Source organism: Pinus tabuliformis, chromosome 8 (assembly GCF_031772625.1).
Source record: "Pinus tabuliformis cultivar Carrire ecotype Pingquan chromosome 8, CPIR1, whole genome shotgun sequence".
Taxonomy (NCBI): domain Eukaryota; kingdom Viridiplantae; phylum Streptophyta; class Pinopsida; order Pinales; family Pinaceae; genus Pinus; species Pinus tabuliformis.
Window position 1 is genome coordinate 1,507,651,534 of NC_142294.1, and position 17,212 is coordinate 1,507,668,745.

Below are 17,212 nucleotides of genomic sequence, written 5' to 3' on the forward strand. Positions count from 1 at the left end.
ATCTGACTAACCGTCCAAAGCACAGTCTTCGCGACCCGACAAGCTGGAAATGGGTGGAGGACTATAAACACACGCAGCAGATGCCGGTACCAAGGAAAGGAAAAAATTCAGACATAGAGGATTCAGAAGCAAGAATGCACCAGGTCCAACAAAATGTTAGTGTCGGTATCTTCATCCCTCCGTCAGAGATCAAATTCTCTTGTTGCATTGCATATTAGGTGTCTCGCTCAGTCAACTGCATTCCATTAGGAGCATGGATCATCTGATGGTAGTGGCCTCTCCTACAGTTTCCCTCATTTCTTTTACCTGCTAGCTCATGTTTACTCATTAATATCATGTACTATCACTTTTTGTCTTAAAAATTGCAAAAGTCTTTTCTAGGGTTTCATTGTCATTTAGGTCTAGGGTTTCATTAGGATTTCATCAAAAAGGGTTTTAAAATTTCCAATAACAACCAGCATGCACATGAGGAGGTTCCAGTACCAATAAATTCATAATCACTTGCTTAGAAATATATTTTTCCTCAAAGAGTATCCTAGGTTTTTGTTGTATAAATTCATGTAATTTCAGCTCTCTTGTATGTAAATCACTTCAGTGGCAACCTTGGTCACCTTGCCAAGCTTCAGCTGCTCCATCTCCTACAAGGCAAACAAAACATCAAAGCATTCAGTTCATCACAGGAAAAAAAGAAAACTGCCCAAAAACTGAGTTTGAAAAGAAAGTCAAATGCAAACATTATAAAGTGGGTTGTTGATAAGTGAAAACTTAAAATCTCTTGTATATAACTCATTGGTCGTGTTCAAAGAGCTCATTTGCATTCAAAGAAGACATATTAAGCAAGAGAAGCTCGTGTTGGAGAAAGGAAGCAAGTGTGAAGCAAAACTGTGCAAATCCAAAGGCGCAGCGCTCCGGGCAGAAGGCACAGCATATAAAAGAGGCGCGGTGCATTGGGCCGCATTTCGGAGTGTAAAACAACACGGGCAAGACGCATATGCTGGGTGCGGTGCACACAGCCAAAAAGCCTAAAAACTACCCAAAATCGCTCTCATCGCCCCAAATCGCATGAGTTAGTCTTGATACAAGTAGATAGAGCCTCCATCTCTGTTTTTATCCAAGTTTTTTGTATATGTCATGGTGATTGATGACTGGTGAGTGTTTAAAAAATCAAACCCTACTTTTTCAACATTTTCAAAGGAGATTGCTACTAGGGTTTTGTATTTAACTGTTTTTCTACCAAGTCTATCATCCCTCCATCACTCCCTTATCCCATTTGTCCATTGATTTCATTATTCCCTAAGTTCCCCTACCCCCTAAATTCACTAATCCCCTATCCCAAGTTCCCTTTCCCAAAATCCCAAGTGTAAATTCTCAAACCCTAATGGCTGTCACAAGATCTTCATGTCACCATTCAGCTGAGTGTACCATCATTCAGAGGGTTTTCATCATCATGTCAGGTTCTAATGGGTCATTTTACACCTTGTTCATACTTCAGTTGTACCTAGGTAAGGTTCATTTCCCTCTCCTAGGGTTTTGAAGGTAATTTCTGTTGGATGGTCAAATCATCAGCAAAACTTGTATCCTAATATTCATACACCTTCCCCTATCCTTAATGTACCTTATTAAACACTACCCATAATTGAGATCCCCTGAATTCCTCATTTTTGCACAAACCCTAGTTTCTTGCTACAACTTGACAATTTTATGGGCTAAGCCTGTGTTTTGCCCTTTTGGACCCTTTCCCCTCGGTCAGTATTTACAATTCCACTTTCCCATACTTCCTAACATCCCTCCCTACTTCCAAGAATTTTCCCAAGAATTTAGAAGCCCCTTATCCCCTTCATTTCGCTTCATTTCTACAAATCCCCTATTCCACACATCGAGGTAGGTTCTACTCAAATGATGTTTCTAAGCAAGAAAAGATGAATTTGGGAAAACTGAGAGATATTTTTGTCTAGAATAGGCCAAGGAAGAAAAACCTCCTTCACGTTTTACACAGGTGTCATAGTTTTAGAGAAATGTCAAAAGTACAGTTGCCTCGGGAGAATTGATGCACCTCTGAAGTGACCTTGGGAAAATCACGTTTTCTCCTAGTTTGGTTGGCCAAATGACTTTATTTATGAGTCAAATGATAATTAGACATAAATCTCTTTCCAATGAGCTATCATGAGCTCAATTTGGGGTTGCGTAAGACCTTCAAAGGTTGACTACAACAGCACTCTACCTTGAGGCAGCCTCATTTTGTACATTTTGACCAGTCTCGGGAGATTTGACCTTTGATAGGAAAAATGAACTCCAAATTGAAAAATTCAAGTTGGGTTTGAAATTAGACTCAATAATATTTCCAACGAGCTATTTTTCACCCAATTTGGACATTATGAAGGCCCTCAAAACTGATCTTCAAAAAGGTGCTACGCACAGAAATTTTTAACACAGGGTTTTCTGCTCTATGCGTCGCACCACGTGGCACTCGCTTTTTCTAGCAGGCTCTAAATCACAAAAACTTTGCATTTATGGATTTTTATTGAAAATTTGTGCTTTCTTACCTATGGCCAAAAACTTTTGGCATGTTTTGAGCCATCAAAAGTTCAAAAAACACTCAAAAAATGACCTCATTGCCCCTATTTTGACACACAGGAAGCAGTGTTGGGAGAATTGACTTTTGGAGGGGAAAATGAATGCCAAAATGAAAAATTCCACTTGGTTTGGAGTAGACAGATAGAAATTTCCAGAAAGAACACCTAGAGCTCATTTGGACATCAGGAAGTGTTATAGACATTTTTGTGCCTAACAACATGGAGCATGAAATGTCAACAATCTGAGGGATCCAAAGTCCCTAAACATGTTGTTCTTACCCCTAGAGGAACAAGGTCAGCAAACCACAGCACTGAAAATCAGTTCTGCACCTGAAAACACTCAAAAACAAGCAGTTTCTGGATCATGTCAGCTGCTCCACTGAGCATCTGCGCTGAATGTCAACTGCTCCACTCTGTACCTGCGCTGAATGTCAAAGCTAATGAAGGCTACCTGCACTGGGCGAGATTGGCCAAGTGGCACAGTCATTCTGCAAGGTGTCAACTGCCCAGGAAGCTTCCAAACTGACACTTGGGTCAAGGAATTTGCCTTGTGATGAGTAAGAGGGTCTTGATCTCCAAGTGGAAGCAAGAATCTCCAAGTGGACTCAAGAACTGAAGATTAACTAAAGTGGGAGAGGACACTAGTCAGCATCATGCCAGTCTCAAGATGACTCATCCTTTCTCCAAAACCCTATATATAGAGCTCTCTCATGAGGTCTAGGGAGGCTGGAATTTTGTGCAAGCAAGGAAGTGTTGTTGGTTTGTGTATAGAACTATTGGGTGATTGCTTGAAGGAGGTGAAGAGGAGATTTCTTTCTGCTGGGAGGTGTTGCTGGATTGGGCCTATTATGGTTGTAACTCTCTCAGAACTTTGCTTCTTCTATCAATAAAGTATTTGAGGTTCTTCTATATGCATGTGTCTTTATGGTGAATAGATGCTTGTATATTTGATTTATGCTAATCCCTGAATCGATTATGGATGTATGATTCTTGTAGTTTCCTTTTCTTGTGCTTTTACAGGATCTTTGTGTAGCTGGGCCGGTGAAAGAGCAAGGAGCTAGGAGCAAGCAGCAAGGAGTGAAGACTGGATCGACTATTAAGCGCAAGATAACGGTTAGTAGATCATCCTTTTCTTCCCTCTCTCATACCATAAAGAAGTAATCTTGAATAGCTTTGCATTCAGTTGTTGCTGAGGTACTATCACCCTTAGAGTGGGATAGGGTCATTCCGTATTGGATACTTTTCCCAACAACAAATTGGCGACTCCGCTGGGGATCGTATCTTGTTGGTTACTTGTGTTTTTTTTGCTATTCATTTTATAAACAAAGGGAGTACCGAATCGAACTGTGTTCGAATCTTTCGAATACAAAGTAGAGGGCAGCTACTCTAGCTCAGTTTCTGGGCAAGTTTATAATTTGAAGAGCTGATCCACAAGGACTCTAATAAGCTCTTAGTGATAGCTTTTCATCCTCCTTGTCATTCCTTAGTGTGTCCTTGACTGATAGCTTCTGATTTGAGCAAAAACTGTGAATTTTTGAGCAATCTGTGACCCGGAAACCAAGAGGGACGAAAGTCTCGTTCTTCAGTGCAGGCTGTACAAAGGCTGTTTGCATTTCAGCACAGTTCCCGAAGGGGCTACCTGCGCTGAAGGTCAAACAGGCAGTGTTCCACCTGCGCTGGACCAGTCCTGCCTTGTGCTGCTGGGGTTTCCTGCTGTGTCTTGCCTTGTTTTCACTCTTGTTTTTGCTGTTTGTTACCAGTCAGTAGGCCTATCTGAAACCAACTTTCCTTGTCACTATTCCGCCTCGGTTGTATAAAGAAACTGTGTTTGTTCTTTGTGTATTTCTTGTACATTTACAGTTTCCCATAACGAAAGTGAACTAGTCTTGCTGTGGCCTCTTAGATCTAGACCTGTGATAAAGTGTCATTTTGATCTTAAGAGTTAGTTTATTTGCTGTTCATAGCTGATTGAGCTTTTTCTTTCGTCATATGGTTTGAATTTAGATATTTCTAGTGTCAAAACAAGTAAATCTTAAGGTGTCTTTTGATTTTGGACAAGCTTGTCTGCTTTCACTTGAAATTGGATTCAAAATTATACAACAGCTTTCTTTTTGCATTTCACCAACATTAAGAAAGAGAAAAGAAATACATGCATCTTTGCATTTTGCATATAAGTTTGTATGTTGATTTAGGGAGAAAGTGCATTAGCGAGTGCTCTTTGATCTGTGTGAAAAGATTTTTGTCTCTCTTTTCCCTCAGTAGTTAAGATTTTCATAAGTCGAAAAGATTGAAAAAGCTTGCTTCTCATCTTAGACTGCATTTAGGAATTTGTATCAATACATCTCGTGGTGAACCTTGAAAGGCAAACTTTAAAAAGATCAACTTAAAATATATTGAATGAACCTAACAATGCTTTGAAACATAACGCAAATATCTAGAGTTCTAAGCTAGAGACGTGTTCCGGCGTCGTTAAACGTAGTGATTGTCGATCTCGACGAAGGTGGGTGATTCCTCCTGAGAGTCGGTGGCACTAATACGGACTTGTGCTCCCACGTACTGTCGCGTATATATTGGGAGACCCCTATAGGAATAAAGCCTTTATCCAATAGGAAACCATGTCGGCCGCCCTACTGATCGCAATGCAGTGAACACAGCATTCACGAAGATCGACCACCCGTACCGTAAAACGTATTCTGTGGTTTTGCGAAAGGTTTGGCACACCCTCTGCCTAGATCTCCAGAGCAGTTTCTTTTGGCCTTTTTCAAACTCTATAACTGAAAAAGTCCAACCAAGCATTTGTCACTTCAGGCTCGTTAATACATCGAAGGAGACTAGAGTCATCTTTAGCTTTTTCTCGACTCTTAAAAAGTGAAAAAGCAAGTTGTGTCTAAAAGCATCTAATAAAATTCATTCAATTCAGAAACACAAATTTCCCCTTTTAATATTTTAGTTGATCGAGTAATCCGCAATCGTGGAAGAAAGTCAATTGAAAATGCATCGTTCGCGGAGGCTTGCGAGTCAACCGTCTTTGTCCCCGGAATCGAAAACAATACGAGCAAAGCGAACTCGTTTAACCGGTTCAAAATCTCCTTTGAAAGTTAGAACAAGTGTTCCTACTACATCCGAGGTTCCGGTTACTCCTAACATTTCTGGAAACCCTGCCTCTATAGAAGAACTTCAACAGCCACAGAAGGACATTAATACTGATCCTGGTCTGGGGGCAAATACTTGTGTAACTGAACCAGTTACATCTGTAACCGGTCCAGAAAGTTTTGTTCCCCAAACAACTGTCGCTGTCAAAACAACCACTTCTTCGGCACCAGAAATATTTTACGGACCTGACGGTCTTCCTCTTCCACCTGGTTTGATTGCGATAGAGGAAATTGCAGAGGATCCGCAAGCCAGTACTCCAACTCATTTTGGAGTAGGGGTCACTCTCTTTCCTTCATCAGAGGTTAATCCATCGCAAGTGGAAGTCCCTGTAGAATCGCTAGGCAATCTATTGGATAGACTTAAAATGTCTGAACAACCATCATCATCTAGGACTGTGTCAAATGACACAGCGACAGCAGAAGCCCCTGTCGTCACTCCAACGATGTTTGCCGGCATACCAGCTGTCCCAACTAGCTCTCAACAGCTAGAAGGAGTCCACCAAGGGACTATGTCGACAGTATGGTCTGTTCCAGTTTGTTCATCCGAAGTAATATCCAGTAATTCTTGTATTGAAGCTCGACAGATTGATCCTCATGGAGGTCAATTTGGGCCATCTAGTCCTCAAGGACTAACAATCCCTCTGAGTTCTGGATTGCTACCATATGGGGGGCAGTATGCCCTTTCATTACCTCCTCTGGGAGGATACCCATATGGCAGTTCTCAACAGTATTCGGGTTATACCGGAATTGCATCAAGTAGTTGGGTACCTATGCTACCTCAACAACCAAGGATTGTATATTCTATGCAACAGTGTGTGCCTGTGACAAACATCCCAACCACCCCGGCTATTGTGACCGTGTCGCAAGTTCAAGCGATACCTGTTACATGTCAACCTCAGGTTGTAATGCAACAGTCGCTTGACCATGGGTCACAACCACAATCGCCAACTGGTGGGGCGACACAAGTGCAAACGGGTACAATTACCCCACACCTTGGTCCAATGGTTAGCATGGCACAACAGAACGTGGCGTCACAACCATGGCTTGTGCAATACCAACAACCACAGTTCCAGCAAGTGTACCAAGGTTCTGAGCAGCAGATCTTTGCGAATAGTGGACAGCCGTATATCCAAAACGGTCAAAACCAACCACTTTACAGTGGTCAAGTCCACCAACCGTATCAATCATACCAACATCAATTACATTATGCTGGTATGCAAAGACCCACTGCTCAAGCGATTCCATCGTACCCCGGTTACGCTTCGCCTAACCTGAATCAACAGTTACCATTCGTGGCGACTTTAGAGTTACCTGATTTACACCGTTTAACCAACGATCTGATTGCTTATGCCCCTTGGTGGCCGGAAATTCCTCATAAACTTCCATCTGACATTCCTAAATTCAATGGAAATCCAGGTGAAGACCCGTCGAATCATGTGATGACTTTTCATCTATGGTGTTCGTCGAACACCCTTAACGACGATTCAATAAGACTTCACCTTTTTCAGAGGACATTGACAGGTCTAGCAGCTAAATGGTATATTGAATTGCCAAGAGCCTCTTTCGACAAATTTAGTTCCCTAGCCACGACTTTCTCAACCCAATTTCAATTACCGATAAGGTATGAAACGGGAACAGAAATATTAACCAACTTCAAACAGACGACTGCTACCCATATATCTGATCATATACATGAGTGGCGTCGTCGTTGTAGGATGGTGAAAAAACATATGTTCCCGATCAGCTATTAGCTGAATGGTTTATAAAGTCGTTACTTCCGGCTATTACGGAAGATGTGGCCAAGGGGGGAGTCGTAACAGAGGAGTAAGTGATTGCTCGTGCACAATATTTGGACTTAGTGTATACTCAGTCCAGCACACTCTATGACAAAATACCTGACGCCCCTAGACCAGAGTTTTCAATTCCTCCTCCTCCTAAATCAAATAGTGACTCTCATGCCGGTGATGGCGTGATTGGCACAGCAAACGCGAAATCGATAAAGGCTTCGTCAAAGAAAGCCCGTAACAATTCGGATCAAAATGCAAAAGAAGAAATTCTTGCTTCAGAAGTAAATGCCGTATCGGAAGATAAAGGCAAAGAAACCAATCAACCAGGAAGCAAGAAGAAACAAAACAAAGGGAAGAAGAAGAAACAAGGTGAGTCATCCCCTGGAAAAACTTCTTCAAACCCTCCTGGCAAAAGGAAACAAAATTATCCATGTCTAATATGTGATGATAAGGATCATAACACACAGAATTGCCCATTCAAAGCTGAGTTAAAGAGGTTCTTTAAAAGTTCCCAAACATCAGCTGTGTTAAATGATTCATTTCCTAACCTAGGTCAAAACCTGGCTGATAGTGGAAATGCTTCCCCGTCGCAAGTCCTTATGTTGTCGGTTTCGAAACAGCAGAATGATGCTTTGATTTCTACAAGGAACAAAGATTATGGGAATCCTCAGGTGTCGAACGAAAAAGGTAAAGATCAACCAAGTAGTTCGACAACAACTTCAACAGAAGTTGTAACGCCCACCATACGTGAATTAACAATAAAACCGCCCACCAAACCCTTTAGAAATATTGTAGCAATCAATGTTTCAAGCATGGGAGGCGAGCCCAAATCAACGCTCGTCAAGCATTTGGGTAGATAGGTCTAGAGAATATGGAACCCCATTAGATCCTTGGTCAAAAGTACATGGGACTGACGAAAGAATCTTGCAATCAATGATGATTGAGGGGGCACCATGGAATGATCACCACCATCGTTCCCTTATTCCGGAATATGAAGAAGATACTCAAAATGACCTTTATCACCCTTCAGTATTTGAATTCCTAACGAATAATGTAAATACGGTGGATTCCAAGCGAAACCTATCCAATATTGAGGAGACTATAGCCATAAATATCTCGACCAAAACAGAGGTTGTAGAAAATATTTATGTCGGCAAAGGTTGTTCCCCTTCAGAACTGGAAATATATAACGCTCTTTTTCGCGAATTTAGAGATGTCTTTGCATGGTCATATGATGAAATGCCAGGCATCGACTCGAGTATCGTTGAACATGAAATTAAAATGTATCCTGATGTCAAACCAGTAATACAACGGCTTCGGCAAGTGCACCCGAAGAAAGCCGCTACCATTAAGGCGGAAGTTGAAAAACTCCTCCATGCTGGATTCATCTACCCGGTTCCTCTAACCGATTGGGTATCGAATATTGTCCCTGTTATGAAAAAACAAGGGACGATTAGAGTGTGTGTTGATTATAGGGATGTAAACCAAGCTTGTCCGAAGGACAACTACCCTACACCCTTCATCGACCAGATAATTGATGAATGCGCCGGATGTAAAATCTTTTCATTTATGGATGGATTTTCCGGGTATAATCAAATAAATATCCGCCCACAGGACCAGTCAAAGACTGCATTTATTTGTCCGTGGGGCACATTCGCTTATCGAAAATTACCCTTTGGTTTAAAGAACGCAGGGGCGACGTTTCAGAGGGTGATGAATTATGCCTTCCATGACATCAAGAACATTGTTCAACCTTATCTCGACGATCTTCCGCCTCATTCACGAAAGCGGATTGATCATCCGCGGCATTTAAGAGCAATATTTCTACGTTGCCAACACTACAAGATAAGTCTCAATCCGCACAAATGTGTGTTTTGCGTCGGTTCTGGTCATTTACTTGGCTTTGTAGTCTCTAAAGATGGGATTCGTCTCGACCCCTGCAAGGTTCAAGCAATCATTAATTTGCCTCCACCTTCAAATTTGCTTCAGATTCAGAAACTCCAAGGGAAAGCAAACTTTCTGAGGAGGTTCATTCCAAATTATGCAGAACTTGCTAAAGGTTATACTCGTCTATTGAAAAAGGATGTACCTTTTGTCTGGGACCAAGTGGCGCAAGCTTCTTTTGATGCTCTGAAAGATTGTCTAGTAAAAGCATCATTAATGTATGCCCCGGACTCTCAAAGAGATTTTAACCTGTATCTAGCTGCAGCGGATACAACCATTGCGATGGTTTTAGTACAAGAAGATGATGGAATTGAACATCCTATCTATTATTTAAGTAAAAACTTAAACGATATAGAAAGTAAATATTCTTATGTTGAAAAACTAGCGCTTGCAGCTGTTCAAGCGATTCAAAGGTTTCGACATTATGTCCTCTTTCGAAAAACTACCATCCTGTCAGATTGCAACCCCATGACTTATATACTGTCACGACAGTTGCTGGGGGGCAAATATTCAAAATGGATAGCGATCCTTCAAGAGTTTGATCTGGAATTTGTGAAATCCAAATCAAAGAAAGCTCTATTTTTCGCAGAATTGTTATGCGATCTCCCATCGTTGTCCAACGATGAAACATCGGAAGAGTCAATCGTGGACAAAATTTTGTTTCTGATATCTGTAAGCGATGAATGGTATGGAGATATCATAGTTTATCTCCAAACCCAAAAGTTCAGGCCTAACACCTCTCGCTCCGAACAAAAACGTATACGATACCAAGCAAAAGACTACACGACCGTCGGTGATACACTTTACCGTCGTGGTGTCGATACAGTTCTGAGGAGGTGCCTTACCCATGAGGAGGCCGAAAAAGCCCTGAATGATTGTCATTCAGGCGCGTGTGGGGGGCATCAGTCTGGATATGCAACAGCACAAAGAATCTTACGAGCAGGATACTTCTGGCCGACCATGTTCAAAGATTGCATAACCGCAGTCAGAAGTTGCCATGCTTGTCAAATCTTTGATAGCAAAACCAGACGACCACCCGCACCTTTACAGCCGATAGTTGCTGTTGGGCCCTTCGCCAAGTGGGGCATCGATTTCATGCAATGTAACCCCACCTCGACCGGGGGGCATGGGTATATTATAGCCGTTGTTGACTATTTTACCAAATGGGCCGAGGCGATGCCTACATTGGATAACACTGGTGAAACAGCTGCCCTTTTCTTTTTCAATCATGTAGTCGCCAGGTTCGGCGTACCACAGGCTATAGTTACAGATCATGGGTCACATTTTCGCAATCATATGATGGTCGAACTAGCTGCCAAGCTAGGGCTATCTCACGACAGCTCTACCCCATATTATCCGCAAGCCAACGGACAAGTTGAGGCAATCAACAAGGTCCTGAAGCGTATGTTGCAAAGGATGATCGGGGTTCATAAAAGAAGGTGGAACCTAATCATGTACTCAGCTTTGTGGGCTTACCGGACCTCGGTAAAGAACGCAACCGAGTTCACACCTTTTCAACTGGTGTATGGCCTGGAAGCAGTCTACCAATCCAGTGCGAAATTTCGTCGCTTAAACTCGCAATCGACCTTCTCCCAGAACTTCAGAAGAAGAGGCTCGTTTCTTGGAATTAATCCAGTTGGATGAAACCCATCGTGATGTCGCTTTGGCTAACGAAGCTCATAAGAAACGAGTCAAGGCTCAGTTTGACAAAAATGTCAAACCCCGTGTCTTCTCAGAAGGTGATTTGGTCTTGCTATATGACCAAGAATCCGATAAATTGGGAGCAGGTAAATTCAAGTCCTTATGGATGGGCCCCTATATTGTTAAAAGGGTGTTAGCAAAAGGAGCCTACGAGTTAATGGATTACGATGGAATTCCACTGGCGCAGCCCCGCAACGGGTTGTACCTCAAGCATTACTATGCTTAGATAGTAACATGTATGCCTTTGTTGTATTTTGTTTTCGCTAAAATTTTTGTTCTGGTCGAGTGATCCGCCTTTTTCGTTTGTTGCAGATGTCAAACCTTATGGAGACATGTGTTGGGTATGCCGACGGAGCGAGTCGTAGTTCGCGGAACCTATCCTCCGCGGCCTGGGACATTTTTGATCCAAGCGGCGAGTTAGTAAGTTTTAGAGGTGTATGCATTGGGCAATCAACGAATAACATCGCTGAGTATAGCGCGTTGATAGAACTACTCTCTGATGCCATCACACGTGGCATACGCCGACTTATTGTCAGGCTAGACTCACAGCTCGTAATACTACAACTCAATGGTATATATTCTGTTCGCAATCCAGCTATTTATCGCATGTTCCTAAGGGTTAAGATCTTGGAAAGACGATTTGATTCAATTCAATATCAACATATTTCAAGAAACTTAAACACATTAACTGACTCATTAGCAAACTATGTGTTAGATAGACATTTGCAACATTTATAAAAAGGACACATCATAAAAAATTGTACATATGGATCACGTAAATCAACCAGAATAAAACCCGAAAATCAAAATATATAAGTTGTTTATATAAGTTCATAGATAATGTTCTGTAGCCAAGACAAAATTGGTCATATGACCTAAAAACTCAAAAAAGATGCTAGGGGGCACCCTAGCCTAGTGGTGCTCATGATAGTACGTCGCAGCCTGTGCAATCATGCGAAAGAGACGAGTCCATCGTCTAGGCACACCAATGGTATGCCGCTGCATCTGTAAAGGTAACTCGTCAATTTGTACATCCGGAAGGCCACGAGTAAGGCTCTCAACCTGCTCCTGCACAACTGTAAGGGTCTCAGTGTCGTCGAGATCGCGAATAACAACTCTCCTAACAGGCTCCCCTGCCGGGGCAGCAGCTGGCAATCTCGGACGAACTGCTAGACGAACAGGACCAATATCTGCATGCACCCAAGAGTACAATTAAAAGTCTTGATAGAATAAAGCACAGCAACATTATGAACAAGAACAATAAATAGTAATATGGTCAAAAGAGTTTACCAATGGCACCCCACTACTCGCCATCCGGTAATACCAAATCCGAATCACCTCGGAAATCCATACCTACATATGGATATTCAGAAAACGCCATCTCCTGGCGCTCGAACCACCTAAAGAAGGCCTCAGTAAAAGTAATCTAAGGTTGACCTGCATGCCTAGACATGTGGTCAACCCACCTCTGCATGCGTGGCTCGGTTGAAGAAGGTAAGTCAAGTATGATGTACTGAGGCTGCATCAGTGGGATTTTCTCCAAGGCAAAGGCAGTCAGAATAGAACCAAATCCAAAGTTCTTCAGCTTCCCGTCCTTTACCTTGGTCAATTGACTTTTCATCTAAACAAGTACTGCATCACACCAGTTGAATACTTTTGGTTGGAGACACTCCAGGGCATGCTGCATATAGGACCTGTTGGCAACATGTAAAGCTGCGCTGCCGGCCATCCTACCAATAGTGAACAGAATGGACCTGAGAGCCCGATCAGTAATCTCACGGATAACAATCTTGCCATCTCTGCTCGGCTGAGAACCTTCCCTACAATATTGGCGGACATAATCTCTGGTGGAATCAGTCCCCCGGGCCGTACCTGATAAGGAAACGGGGGCACCTCGTCTTGACAGTCCAGTCAAGAAGTACATGTCCTCTATGGTCAAAGGGATGGTCTTCCCCCTAATCTGGAACACTTGGTTAACAGGATCCCAAGCATCAAGCATATACTGCAGTAAAGAAATCTGTGCTCTCATGCTAGAGATACGGAATAACTTCAGCAAGCCACAGTTCCGCAGCGCGTTCACCGTGACCGGGTCATGGAGGGCAATCATGTCCTCCTCTTCATGTTCTCGTTCTCGCCATGTAAGGGACATTTTGTTCAAAGTTCCCTGCAAAACAAACAAGAAAAAGAGTGAATTCCTGATTTGATGAAAACCTGGCGAAAAATTCATCAAAAATAACCTTAAAACTCAGTCTTTTTGAGCCCAGCGCAGGCAAGAAGTCTCCCACTTGCGCTGAGGGTCAAGCTGCCTTAAGGCAGCTTGACCTTCAGCACAGGTTTCGAAAAGGAAACCTGCGCTGATCCTAGGGCGCCTTGGCAAAACCCCAGGGGCTCAGAAAGACCAGAAAATAGGCAAAAAACAGGAAAAGGAAACCATGAAAAGGAAGAGCTAGGGTTTAGCTCCTACCTGGTCCAGACGGCGCCGAAAATCGTCCGCAGAATCTCCCGGAATCAGCTGGTGAAAATCAAGGGGGAAGAGGCACCTCCAGAGCTCCAACAAACCAAATGCAAATGAAATGGTAAATGAGAGGTAAAAACACCTTTTAATAGCTTTTTACACAGTTTAAAGTGAAATATTAGGGTTATAGTCTCATTTTCATGCAAATATTATTCATTTCTAACAAAGTTTGTTGCAGCAATTGAAAAAGTAGTACTATATTTGAAAAGAGAAAAGCTAGTAATGGTAAAAAATCAAAATGTGACCATATATTCGAGCAGTTTTACCGCGGAATTTATGCTCGTTAAAAAATAGAAAAGCGAGATCCGAGCAGTTTTAGCATCATAGTTCATGCTCGTTAAAAAATAAACATAAGCTTTTGAGCAGTGTTTTGGCGCATTCAAGCTCTTTAAAAAATGAACCCAGTACCGATAAATAACCATTGTGATCGTAAATTTATTAGCCATAAAAGCCTTGGTCGTGTTTTGCACCTGCCACCTCCATTCCATTTGGCCTATCGTTCACCTCCATATGATTGTTTACCCATTTTGAGGAACAGCTGCGAAGAGTGATTTCACTTAGCCATCCTTGTGACACTGCCGTGATTGGAAAATTCCAACCTGTACCTGGAATCTGCTGCTATCCCTGTTTATCACTCGTTCCTCAAAAGACGAGTCTTCTTTGAGCTATTTTCTCCTGACTCGTAAAACATGAAAATTTTGCCGAGTTTTGGCCTTCCAGCTCGTTAAAAGGACCGGAAGAGCTATCCCTCCTCTAGATTTTAATCTTTTTGGACCCGAGGGATTATTACACAAAAAGATCAAGCGCTTGTTTTGTTCGGCTCGTTAAAACTATCGAAAACTCATCCCTTCTGTATTGTTTTATACTTTTTCGGACTTAAGGGATTAGATGACGAAAAAGGAATTTTGGAGTTAACTTTATGTACCTTTTTTGACTCTCTAAAAATGAAAAGGACCAAGTTGTCTTTGTCGCTAGACTCGTTAAAATGATTAAATAGCGACAAACTTGTCTTTAGACGAGAACGAGTTTCCCTATCGCTAGGCTCGTTAAAACATAGCGATGGGCTTGCCCGAAGGGCAGGTTATAGAACAAGCATATGTTATCCTCCTCAAGCTTGACAAAAATAAAGAGGTACTGGTCAGAAATGACTGGGGAAAAATTGGGAGAACCTCAAAGCTTTAATGGTAGCAAGTCACTCTTGAACATGACACTTTGTCCTCCATATCACATCGGGTTGGGTTGTTTCATTCACCGGTCTCATCACCATGGTCCTCGCCAAACCATCCACATTCGGGGTAATGCTACCGATCCATCACATCAGTGTCGTTATATGTTCAAGAGATGTGTTCAGAAAGAGTCAACCGTGTCCCATCCACTGCCATACATCATCTTTGATCCACCCATGATCGCCACCCTGAATCATATTTCACAGATTGTTTTCGCCTCCACTAAAATCATTAGCTCCGTTCCGTGTCACTGATGTGGGATTCATTAAGGCCCTCCTTTGACAGATCGCTTCTTGTCGACTTCAGCTCATTATCCAAGAAGTTGATCTAGGAACAAACCCCCCAGTACTTTGAAGCTTGCATGCCTCAATGGCAAGTTTCTCACTTCCGGCGACAGGTATACATCAATGACCTTCGACCAGAAGATTTTGCGTGGTGTTCGACGCCAAGTCCTTTATTCACGCCACCTGAATTGTACTGCAGTACCTTGAGGGTCATTGTCATTATTGGTGATTCCTCTCGCACTTGTTAACAGTTTACATTATTGACCGGTAATCAAGCGATGTCTTTCCATGTTCGACTTCAGCGCAATTCTCACATGGATCGACTTGTACTTAGAGTGAAGATCGAACGAGATTGAAGACCCCGGATCTAGTTTCATCCATCCGGGCTGCGATATATATTCAGGAAATATAAAGACATTTGTTATGTACATCATTGCAACAGATGATCATCCTACTCAAAGGATGATAATTTCAGCAGAGAATTATCGGTCTACCATCAGACGATCGTCTGTTCTATGTACCAAAATGAATTTATAAAGCTGAGCATGGGAATGCCCGCCTCAGCTAGATCATGAAAGCAGAATGAAAAATAATGTATTGTATTGTATTTTATTATAGGGCACCTCTCAGCGATTGAATGAACTTCGGATCCTCCTGATAAAGCATTTCACCCGATAAACGACCTCATACTTTAGGGGGAAACTGTTATAGACATTTTTGTGCCTAACAGCATGGAGCATGAAATGTCAATAATCTGAGGGATCCAAAGTCCCTAAACTTGTTGTTCTTACCCCTAGAGGAACAATGTCAGCAAACCACAGCACTGAAAATCAGTTCTCCACCTGAAAACACTCAAAAACAAGCAGTTTCTGGATCATGTCAGCTGCTCCACTGAGCATCTGCGCTGAATGTCAACTGCTCCACTCTGTACCTGCGCTTAATGTCAAAGCTAATGAAGGCTACCTGCGCTGGGCGAGATTGGCCAAGTGGCATAGTCATTCTGCAAGGTGTCAACTGCCCAGGAAGCTTCCAAACCGACACTTTGGTCAAAGAATTCGCCTTGTGATGAGTAAGAGGGTCTTGATCTCCAAGTGGAAGCAAGAATCTCCAAGTGGACTCAAGAACTGAAGATTAACTAAAGTGGGAGAGGACACTAGTCAGCTTCATGCCAGTCTCAAGATGACTCATCCTTTCTCCAAAACCCTATATATAGAGCTCTCTCATGAGGTCTAGGGAGGCTGGAATTTTGTGCAAGCAAGGAAGTGCTGTTGGTTTGTGTATAGAACTATTGGGTGATTGCTTGAAGGAGGTGAAGAGGAGATTTCTTTCTGCTGGGAGGTGTTGCTGGATTGGGCCTATTATGGTTGTAACTCTCTCAGAACTTTGCTTCTTCTATCAATAAAGTATTTGAGGTTCTTCTATATGCATGTGTCTTTATGGTGAATAGATGCTTGTATATTTGATTTATGCTAATCCCTGAATCGATTATGGATGTATGCTTCTTGTAGTTTCCTTTTCTTGTGCTTTTACATGATCTTTGTGTAGATGGGCCGGTGAAAGAGCAAGGAGCTAGGAGCAAGAAGCAAGGAGTGAAGACTGGATCGACTATTAAGCGCAAGATAACGGTTAGTAGATCATCCTTTTCTTCCCTCTCTCATACCATAAAGAAGTAATCTTGAATAGCATTGCATTCAGTTGTTGCTGAGGTACTATCACCCTTGGAGTGGGATAGTGTCATTCCGTATTGGATACTTTTCCCAACAACAGGAAGGCCTTCAAAATAGGGTCCAAACAGGCGCTATGCATAGAGAATCAGGCGCAGCGCATAGAGGAAAAATTGCCAGTTTGACTTAGTTTTGCTCTATTTTTCACCCAGTTTTTCCTAGTTTGACTTTTTCACTTTCCTAATGGAAACTTTATGATGTAATTTGATGAAAATTGATGGATTATGATGTAAATATGTTATATTTTCACTTGTAGAGGTACATTCATCAGTTTAGAGGTTGTTTGAAACTGAATGAATCAGTTCC